The sequence below is a fragment of the Miscanthus floridulus genome, chromosome 3, assembly GCF_019320115.1.
Source record: "Miscanthus floridulus cultivar M001 chromosome 3, ASM1932011v1, whole genome shotgun sequence".
NCBI classification, from domain to species: domain Eukaryota; kingdom Viridiplantae; phylum Streptophyta; class Magnoliopsida; order Poales; family Poaceae; genus Miscanthus; species Miscanthus floridulus.
This window is the reverse complement of record NC_089582.1, coordinates 106,397,941-106,409,764: the sequence shown is the minus strand read 5'-3', so window position 1 is coordinate 106,409,764 and position 11,824 is coordinate 106,397,941.

The window sequence follows — 11,824 nt, the reverse complement described above, 5'->3', positions numbered from 1 at the left end:
TAGGCGACCGGCTCCTTCGGGTCGGCCCTAGCCGATGCCGCGCCACACTGTATGGTAGCCTACACCTCCACCGCCCATTGGGCGACGGAGCTGGTGCTCATCTTGAGCGCCTTATGTGGCACCAAAGCGGGCGCCTCCACCTGATGCTTCTGGCTAAAGGCAAAGCACTCATGAAGTTAGCATGCGACCAAAGAATGAATGGAAGATGCTGCAAACTCCACTAACAAAACACTTACCTCGAGCGGGGGCACAACACTTTCTGCACTATGCTCCTCATCCTCTACAATAGCGGTGGTAGCGGTGGCGGCACAGACCTCGTGTTCATCAGTGCCGGTTGGCCCTCGCTGGACCCTAGCACCACCTCAACCCACTGCGGAGGCTGTTGGGTCACCTCCTCCATCGCCTGCTCCACCTCACCTCCGCCGTCGAGCCCACTGAGCTGACGGCGTGCTTCCCTAACACTCGTGCCTCAGGTGTGTCGGCCTCGGCCCCGGGGTGGGCAATCACCAGCCCCGAGGCATCCTCTCCTCCTCCTAGAAACACCGGGCCACTCACCGACGCCCCAAGCATAGTCCCCCCGACATCAAGGAGATGGTCCGGAGGACCCTGCCCCGCCTCTCCTTCGTCGTTGTCACTTGAAGAATCCATCGACGACGATGACGGCGACAGAGACGGCTCCACCGGGAGACCGTCATGCCTCTACTACCGGTGACATTTCTCTAGCTCCTCATGCTCAAGGATCTTCCTCTTGTGCCTTGCCTCCTCGGCATCCTTCCACTCCATGTACACCTCGGCATGCGCCCTGTTCACCGCCCGCCATTCTGCGTCCTTGGGAACAGGCGGTGGGGAGGCTCGCACATCCCTCATCCCCTACAGGAACGACAAACGCAAATAAGGGAACAGGAAAATGTAAGGAGCAAGGAGACCTCGGGGGCGGCAGCGGCACGTGACTCACCAGATAGATGTACCCCTACATCGGGCGCATCGGGAATAGGGTCAGACCATTGCTCCTCAGCCACCCCTCCACCGTCTCTCTCACCCAACGTAGAATCTCCTCATTAGAGAGGGCGATGACGAACAACTAGACGCCCTCGATTGGCCTATCCGGTGTCATCTCGAATAGGCACTGTCGCCGAGCCATCAGCGGCAGCACCCTCCGGTGGTGGAAGGCCGCCACGACCACAGCCACTGTAAGGCCACAGCTGCATAGCCTCTTTAGTGCCGCAAGAAGCGGCCATAGCTTGCGTTGATCAGCCGTCGGGACACCGTACCTCCACTTCTCTGGCTAGCTCTCCATGACCCGCTCGGTATAAGGGGGAAGTCCACCATCGTCATTATAGAGGTAGAACTAGTTGTTGTACCAGCGACGGTTGGACGACGTGAGCTGGGCTAGGATGTAGAGGAGATGCCAGTCTTGGTGCACTTGGAGAGTGCAGCCGCCGGCCCTCATCGCCTTCCGCGTGCCCACCGTGCCCATCGGCTTGGTGGTGAGCCCCGCTCAAAAGAGGTGGAGCCACAACCCCTAGTGGGGGGCAATGCCTAGGTACCCCTCGTAGATGGCGACGAAGATGGCTGCCTACATGATGGAGTTGGGGTTGAAGTTGTGGAGCTCCATGCCATAGTAGTGCGGGAGCGTCCACATGAACCGGTCCACTGGCAGGCCGAGACCGTGCTCATGGAAGGCCACAAAGCTCATGATGTAGCCATCGCGTGGCCTCGGCTCCGGCTCACCCCCCAGAGCAATCCACTCTGGTCTGTTGGGGTCGGTAACCAGGTAGAGGAGGCCATCATCGACAAGCGACTGCAGCGTCGCCGTGGACACGTCGGACGGACCCCAAGGATCCACCTAAACAACAACAGCGCTGCTGGCCATGGATGTGGTGGAGAATGCGACTACGGTGGCAAGGCGAGCTCTCGCTATCCCTCTCTCTCTCTCTCTTCCTCCCCCTTCTCCTTTCTTCTCCTCGGTGCTCTCTGTTCTTAGCAACCGCTCGAGGGCAAAAGGTCAATGTATGTAGGCAATGTAAGGAGGGGAGGGATGAGGCTCATCACGTATTTATGAGGGACGGGGGCGAAACGGATGGGTGATGAAATTGGGGAAGTTTCCCTCAGATCTGGCGTAGTTAATCTGGATCCGATTAAACCGCCCACGCATCCATGTTTTCCTTATTAACCGCGCACACACAGTAACGTCCCATCCGCAAACATCGTGTCGCATCTGACCGCAACGATGGCAGGCACCGTTCCGTCTCCCTGAGGAACCACCTCAAAAGGCACACCTACCGTTGTCAGCTGATGGGAGGGGGATATCCCCCACCCGATTCCTTTCAGACTAAGGAACTAGGCACCGAGCCCGTTACGGTCCAGGGGTTCAAAGGCTGGGCCCTTGAGGGCCTCGACAGCCGCCCCAGGACAAATAGAGTCAGGGATGACTATGGGCGAGCCCATACATGGCCGAGGCCCGAGCAAGCGATCGCTCGGGATGCCCTAAGTCGTGTCCGAGACCAGTAGGGAGGCCTCTGAATGGGATCCCACCGTAGGGAGGCACCAAACCCCGGGGGCCAATCGAACGGCCCTGGAACCCACTAGAGAAGCCCTCTAGTACTTTTGGAGTGCGTCTCTGGACCACCAGCTGACCCCTATCGAATGGGGCACGGGCCTCCACTTAGACTTATCCGATAACAGCTCACTGGAGGTGTCACTGCTCGTACCCTCCAAGGGTAGACTGGCATACTCCACCCCTCCTTCCGAATGAAAAGGATGCATGAGGGCCGCACAAGAAAGATAGGGAAACTCCTGATCGCCCTCTTGCTCCACGCAGAGGCTTAGGGGCTCTTCCTGCATACACGCCGAGGCCCAACAACCCGAACTCACACTTGGGGGACTCAGCAAAACGCGATAAAGGGCACCGAGCCCGTTACGGTCCAAGGGTTTGAAGGCTAGGCCCTCGAGGGTCTCAACAGCCGCCCCAGGACAAACAGAGTCAGTGATGACTATGGGCGAGCCTGTACATGGCTGAGGCCCGAGCAAGCGATCGCTCGGGATGCCCTAAGTTATGTCCGAGACCAGCAGGGAGGTTTCTCAATGGGATCCCACCATAGGGAGGCACCGAGCCCCCGGGGCCAATCGAATGGCCCTAGGACCCACTAGAGAAGCCCTCTGGTACTTTTGGAGTGCATCTCTGGACCACTTGCCGACCCCTATCGAATGGGGCATGGGCCTCCACTTGGACTTACCTGATAACAGCTCACCGAAGGTGTCACTGCTCGCGCCATTGAGGGTAGCCTGGCATACTCCACCCCTCCTTCCGAACGAAAAGGATGCATAAGGGCCACACAAAAAAGACAGGGAAACTCCTGATCGCCCTCCTGCTCCACGTAGAGGCTCGGAGGCTCTTCCTACAACCAAGGCGAGACCCAGCGACCCGAAATCACACTCAGGGGCTCAACAAACGCAATGTAACCCCTCACTCAACATGAGAAAAGCCCCTGGAGGAATAAATCCACTCCTCCAGGACCTCGGGGGCTACACCCGACGGGTGCGCTCGCGCGCACCCACCGAAGCCTCAAGTACGAAACACCATCCCGCCAGGAGCTGCCGCGAGCCAAATCTCACCAAAACCTCATGGAGAGTGTTCACACTCTCCCCGAGGCTCAAGGGCTACTGTCAGGTACCATAAAAAGGGGTCCCCTAAGTAAGAACTAAAAAATCACTTAGACCTTGTAAAAATCAAAGCCAAGGGAAAACTATCGGCAAACCCCCTCCTCATCCGAGGCTTGGCTGGACCGACCGACCCACCTTGAACAAGATCCAGGCTCACCCGAAGCAGGCTTGGCCCAAAATGAAACCACGAGGCCTCGGATGAGGTACCGATTCTCCGCCTCGCTCGAGGCCCCGCACGTAAGGCCTCGGACGAGGTACTGATTCTCTGCCTCACTTGAGGCCCCGCACGTAAGGCCTCGGACGAGGTACCAATTCTCCGCCTCGCTTGAGGCCCCGCACGTGAGGCCTCGGACAAGGTATCGATTCTCCGCCTCGCTTGAGACCCCGCACGTAAGGCCTTAGATGAGGTACTGATTCTCCGTCTCGCTCGAGGCCCCACACATAAGGCCTTGGACGAGGTGCCGATTCTCTGTCTCGCTCGAGGCTGACTCGGCGACAACCCCGTCACCTCCGCCTTGACCGATTTCTCTGACAGAACATCATGTCCAACTAACGCATTCAACCACTCCCACGACATCAGCCAAACGATGGCTCGACATAGCAGAGTGACCGATGAGATGGGAGTCACATCAACGCCATGCCATCTAGGATAGGATGGGGCAGGGGTTACCGGCCACTATGCTCGGCACTGTGCCCACGACTGACACCTATGTGGCACTATGCTACCTAACCCCACCTGCTCTAAGGACGGTGCGGCGTGGAGAGTTATGTCCGGGTCCCTGTAGCCTCAGAATCAGTGTACAGGACCAACAGCTCCCTCTGAGCCTCGGCTACCCGCTTCGAGGTCTCGGTAGCCTCGGGATTCACCCCTGCCGAGCCCCCACGATGGTTCGGCCTCTACACCGACTGGGCCTTGGCTCTCTACGCTATCGACATACAGTGACTAGCACGTCGTTCATAGTATGCGCCATGCCCTACGTCAAGCCACCATAGGAGCTCCCACATCGCACAAGATCGGGCGTGACCGACACGTCGCTCTAGTACACCAAGGACAAGGCCGCTTCACCAACCATGCCACCACAATGACAAGCTATAGGGCTTGGACATGCCGCCTCTGTTCAAGCAACGCCACGTAGCAAATTCATGTAACGCCCCTATGCCTCCCTTCGACTATAAAAGGGAGTGACCAGGGCCGCTTATAGGGAGGAACTCACGAAACACAGAGGAACTCACAAAACATAGAGGAACTCATGCACAAACAGATGAACTCATGAGATAGATGAACACGGACACACACATTCACTTCCTCACCGCAAGAGATCAACATCTCAAACAACCCATGCCGCTCCACGTAGAGACCTAGGACTAGCTCCCTCTCTCGCCCAGCTTGTAAACCCCTACTACAAGCACCTCGGTGCAAGGAATACAAGATCGCTCTCTCAGACTAGATGTAGGGCACCTATTGCCTGAACCAGTATAAACCTTGTGTTTATTTGCATCACCATCCGGGATTAGGCGCACGCAGTACACTTTCACTAGCCGGTTGAGGGCCCGCCGGTCCAAAATGTAACACCTCAGTGTTAAGCATGCATTAACATTCCATCTCATGAGCATAATCATCATTTCAGTATGCATAAGCTATGCATTCCATTCTAAAGAAAGGAAGTGTCATTTCATGTGGTGCTGAAATTAAATTGAAATTCATCACGTTTAAACTATTTGAAATGCCATGCTCATGTTTGGGTGATATGATTTCTAGGTTTGATCACTAAGATAGCTTATAAATATTTAGGATACAATTTGGAGCAAAGTTTATATTTAAATTTTTGCCAAATTTTGCTTTTAAAAATAATTCTTCAAAATTAGGGTTTTGAATTATTATTGATTTTAATTTTGTAATTCAAAATCTATTTGGAATTTGACTTTGGTCATAAAAGCAAAGTTGTAGAGAATAAATTTTTAAGCAACTTTTATTTTTGGGCCAAAGTTTGAAACTGCTTTGAAAATGTTCAAAATTTTGTTTGAATGAAATAGGAATAGAAAATAATTTGAAAAATCACATTTTACCTTATTGGGCCGCCACCTCCCTTTCGGCCCAGACACACAGGTCGGCCTGGCCTGCCTCAGCACCGCGCCTCGCCCGTTCACCGTGCCCACGCCCGACCATGTCAGAGCGCGCACGCCACGTGGCGGCCATGCGCCGGCGAGTTCGCCGCGTGGCACCACCGGCCTACCCGTCCCGACCAGCCGCGCTGCCTCCAAGGCTCGGCTGACCGCACCCTGGCGCTGCACTCTGAACCCCCTGCCTCTCTCGCTCAGATAGTAGCAGCAGCAGCGCTCGCCTCTGCCACCGCTCGCACCAGCTTCCTCGCCGGTGTTGGCCGTTCCGGTCGCTCCAGTTCGCCAGGGCTAGCTCCGTCTTGCCCTGAGCACTGCCTCCACCTCGCGCAACCGGTGCTCGTGTCAGTTCGTAGTGGTAAGTCTTCTCCGGTCAGGAATTCCTCGCCAAAGTGAGCTCCTCCTCGTCAGAGCTTGGCTCTGCGCGAACAGCCCCGCTCCGCTTCCTCTCCCGCCTTACTTTCTCGTGCACGAGCACCGCACTGCGTCGTCGAGTATCCCGAGCACCTCCTCTCACCGTGCCATGGCCAGGGACGCCTCACCGGCGACGACCCATGCCGCCGCTCTGCCATGCACAGCAGCGGCCGGCTTCCTGTGCTCTTTGGCCCATGCCACGAGCACCGCTGGTTCGCACGAGGGTGGGGAGCACACCGGTCACCTTCACCGGGCCTGAGACCTCGCCGTCGGCGAGATCTCAGCGGTCCACCGCCTCCCCTGTCCCGTGAGGCTAGCAGTTGGGGCTGGCTGACCCGCGGGGGCCATTGTCAGCCGCATGGGTGCAAGCCTGGGTGGAGATCCGGGTGGATCTAGCAGTTTTGAACTTGGATTTTCAGAAAGAATTTAAGAAATGATTTTCATATTTCTATTTAAATGCTTTGGAAATTTATAACTTGCTCAAAATGGCTCCAAATTTGGTGAAATAAGTTTTGCTAGGTTTCTTGTGACTAGATCTATCTATTAAAAATATTGCATGTCAAATTTGTGATACTTTTCTGTGTAGCTTTATTTAAATTGAATAAATGTTGATTTCTTAGAAAATGTCTAACAAATAGGATATACATCAGAAAAATATGATTCCAAGTTACTTGATCTATTCTTGAGATGTACTTTGTAGGAAAAATATATGTCATGCATGTTCTGTAGAGAAATATTAATGTGTAGTTCAAGTGCCATTATTTGATGATTTTTGTTATTTTATAGAGAGAAAAATTTGTATAAAACATGTGTATGATAATTTTTGTGTAGTGATTCTTTACTGTGTAGAACATAGGAGAAATACCAAATCTGTTGTTGACACTTTTCATAGTACAAAGTATTTTCATGCTCATATTTATGCCATAGCTTGTCATTTTTGTGTAGGCTATTTTACTTATTCAAATGCCATGAAAATTTTATGGTAGTCTACTTAGAGTAGTACTATGCTACTGTAATTTTCTTAGATTTTTATGAGGAACAAAAATATATATTGCTGTTGTAGCCCTAGTTTAAAATGAAATAAAATAATCTTCTTTAATGCATGATTAGTTAATAATGTTTGCTTTGGTGTATCTTTGAAGCATCTTAGATTGCTGTGGTGACTTGGCATGTTAGTATAGTGGTTGTAGTAGTAGTATGGTAGTACATGTTCTTGGATGATATTGGCTACCTTGTAGAAGGGCTTTACTTCTACTATGTCCAATAAAGTTAAACATGTTCATCTACATTTCATGCATCATGATCATTACATGTCATCTCTTCGATGCACCTATGCATTAACACTCATACATCTACATCATACAGGATCGCAGGAGGAGTTGCTAATAGTAGTTCAGTAAGAGCAGACTGGGACAGATCCACAAGAAGTCTAGGCACAGGAGGTGCCAGAGGAAGAGGAGTCGGGAGAGGACTTGCCTGAGTGCGTGGATCATCAACCTAGTTCATTCAAACGAGGCAAGCCCCGGAGCATTATAAGTCTCCTAATTTATAAAAGCAATTCTTTCTATATATATGAGTTTATATATTGTTGCATTAAGTTGTAGGAATTGATTGAAACCGTTGATGCATTTATTACTATCCTTGCCTATGTTATTACCTTTTACCCTGTTAGGTCAGGATCGAATAACTGCTTAGCCTTGCTTAGACCGGTAGCGATCGGTGATATCCGGTCACCTACATTATAGGTGGTTACTGGAAGAATTTAGCTATGGAAAGAATGATATCCTGGAATTAACCATGTGTGATGGATAATTGGAGACCGAACAGAAAAAGTTTGAGGCAACCAGATAGGGTTCTGGGGTGTTGTTAGTTTCCATCTATGTCGATTAAGGACTGATCGTTGCTCATCCCTCTTGTCATGTTGAACACATGCCTCACATTTAGCTGGCCGAATAAAGTACCTTTCGACCGCGAAGCTAGTGACACTATTCGAGCCTAGATAAACCCGGATTGGCAGACTGGTGCTGAAGGAGGTATGACGGGGACGCGAAGAGTGAGCCCAAGGTGCGTCCTGGCAGTCGAGCAGTCCCTGGGTAGTGCGGTCCCGGCTGTTATCCTGTGGCTACTTGGAAAGTGTCATTAGTGATTTGTAGCTCACTTGATCGGTGAGTGTGGTTTGTGTGAGGAATAAATCACCAGCTGGTTAGGAATCGATTCGAATCGCCATCGCTCCTGGATAGTGAGCACTTGACTCGAGCTACGGCATCATAGAAATTATTATGGAACAATGATGGTTATCTGGATGGTATGGGATATGCTAAATCTAAGTTGGTAACTTGATGTTATTGGTTAATCAAGTGATTACTATAGTACAGGTGCTTACCTAGAAGGATAGGTGATAATAAAGATGATGTAAAGTACTTAAAATGGTTTATTCGTGATAGCTTATGCTTTTCACAAACAAGTCAGCTAGCCCACTAAAGAAAGCCTTACATAATCCTTGATGTTGCTTTATTTTGGTTTAAGACGGGTAAGTCTAGCTGAGTACCTTCTCGTACTCAGGGCGTTGTTCCCATTGTTGTTGCAGATGGTCAAATGTACTACGGCTATTGCATTAACTGCATGTACCTGGTGATGGGTGACAACTAGGACCAAGGGCAATGGTCACTCCATATCTCTCATCTGATGCTTTTGTTGGAAATGACTACCTACTGGCACTGTATCTGAACTAAAAGTGGGTGTGTGACTTGAAAACTATTTGCTTCCGCTATTTCAGATTGAACCTGGTTTGTAATAACTTTATATTCTAAACTCTGATGTATCCTACTGTCATTGCGAACTTTATGTAACATGTGATGGTATTTGCTAAACTTGTACGATCTTGGTTTGTATGTCGATTAGTTTGAAATCCTTCATGGTTTCACAGACTATCGGGTTATACGGGCTTAAATTTGCTAAATTATCTGCTTCGGTGGAAGATTTCCTTACTTAATCTCGTATAATTGGTCGGTTTTGTTACAGCTAGCATCAGAGCAAGGTTTAGCAGGTACTGTTCATGCATGTATTTAAAACAAAAGGGTTTTGTGTTACAAAACTAATTGCAAACTATAGTATATAGGTGTTTCAACCTCTAATTAAAAACTTAAGAGTGTGCCAGTGGTCATATCCTTTATGCACAGTTAAGGACTCTAGGTGGCTTATTTAAGTACTGACTTGGGGGTCTTTGCATCATATTTCTATTTCATTGCTCATACGCTGTGCTATTATATGAGTGCCATTCACTTGAGTGGTAATGTATAGATCCATTGCCTCTATGCCTCGGTAAGTGAGAGTTGTGAGAGCATGATCGGATACACTACCGATCTAGGGAAGTGCTTATATGATGCAGGATTATTTACATGCCATACGCGTGTTTGTATGAAGGTATCCAATGTGTGGGGAAATTTCGTCCTGTGGTGACGATGTCATCGATAGGACGATGGTTTGGGTAGTTGCTACCATTGTACATGTATCTGGGGATGCGTGTAGAACGAGTAGATTACTTTACTGCTTTCGTGTATATTTTTCATAATGTCAGGGTTTGGGCTGAAGTGGATCTTTTGCAGGTACATAACAGCGCTATCGTATAGTACGTATTAGCTACATTATCAGAGACCGTTGTATGCCACCGTCTATGCCGCTAGCAATTGTTATTTTTCCTAAGTTTGTGAGAACGTATGGAACGTGCATGCATCATGTTGTTACATATCATTCATGGCATTGTTCCTCCCCTTATCAGTTGATTATCTCATTTTGATAAAAATGACAACTTAACCTTGATCTCACGTGAGTAATAAAACAAATTTGCTACAGATGGCACGCACAAAGCAGACCGCTCGCAAGTCCATCGGAGGCAGAGCTCCCCGCCATCAGCTTGCTCCACGTACCCATCAGTGCCACATGTTTCTTGGAGAGTTTGGGATGCCTACACTCTTGTGGAGAGTGCTCAGCTATGTAGGCTATCCTGATGGAATGGAGCCTCGCTACTTCTGGACAAATGAGCAGTTGGGGGAAGGTCTCTTGGTTACTGTGGAGGCCGTTGTTCGTTGTCGAGGTGACGGTTCTGAGTGGACTGGTTGGCGTTATGAGTCAACTGGTAGGACCACTGAAGAAGCAGTTGACAGGGCAGCCTTTGGGATACTGAGGGATATCATGGATCGTTTTCCTTAGAAGTTGGCAGCCACTTTAGTTGGAGTCTTTTTGAGGGGCAACCCCTCCACTGACTCATGGCAACAAGAAAGAGGAAGATCTCTGGAAATTGGTACAGCAGAAGGATAGAATAGTGATAACCCTGCCATGAGCACCATGTTCGCAGTGATGAAGGCTTTCGATGGAGTAGAAGGTAGCCTAAGATGTGTGTCTGGTGCTCTTGGTCATGCCCGCGATGACCAACATCAGCTTCAGAGGGATCACGACGCCAAAATTGAGAGGCTTAGTGTAGAGATGGCTCAGTTGACTCATCAGAGGGATCAGGTGACCCAGAGGACTAGAGCCTATGAGGGAGACGTGCGTGCACTAAGAGAGCAAGTTGAGCATCTGACCACCGCCAATAGGAACGCTGAGCGCTTGTTGATCCATGTGCTCCACTAGAGGAATGAAGCCTGGTCCACAGAAGATGTTCTAAGAGCTCAACAGGTTAAGCTAGAGCAGTAGCTGGCCAATGCAGAAGAGTACAACGACAACCTACATGAGGAGGTTCATCAGCTGAATAACCAGCTCCACCCTTATGTTCCGCCTAGAGCCGTAGAGATGGATCTAGATGAGGATGAGGATCCCAAAGAACTTGAGGCACCGGCTGATGATGACGACGATGATGTAGATAGTGACGATGTCGACATCTCCAACCTAGATAGCGACCACAATGAGTAGGCTAGTAGTTGTTGCGCTAGCTACTAGGGTTTCATTTGCGACGACCTTTTGCATGGTTGACATGTCTGGCATGTAATAATGAGTAGAAAGACTAAGACCTTGATGTAATGTCGGAAAACTTGGATGTGTTTGTGGTGAAATCTGAACGTCAAAAGTCCAGTGTATGTATGCTGGCAATTTGGTTGTATTGGATGCGATGTGTGCGCTTTAGTAATCTAATTAGTAATGTTGTGTTAATTGGAATGACTTATTGTGCCCCTGTTTTATTATATGAATTTATTCTCTCTAGTGAATTCAGTACGGCATAATTTTTGATTCACCTGCAATTTCTACAACATCGCCTAATAATTGCTGTTGCTGAAATATGCAGATGCCAAACACTCGTCGTACCGTGTATGACACGACTAAGGCAGGTGGCAGTGCCACTGGGAATGAGAATCGTGATCCACCACCGCCACCTCCTCCTCCACCGTACACTATGGAACAGTTCTTCGCACAGTTTCTTGGAAGTCAACGCAACATGGAGGGCATGCAGTAGAACATGGAAGCTGCATTGTGCCATATTGCTGACAACACCCGCCGTGGGTTAAACCTAGGTGGACATGAAGCGAATCAGTATAGCAGTTTTAAGGACTTTATGGACACTAGACCACCAATTTTCAAAGAAGCGGCAGAGCCCTTGGATGCGAAAGAGTGGATAAACACCATGGAAGATAACTTT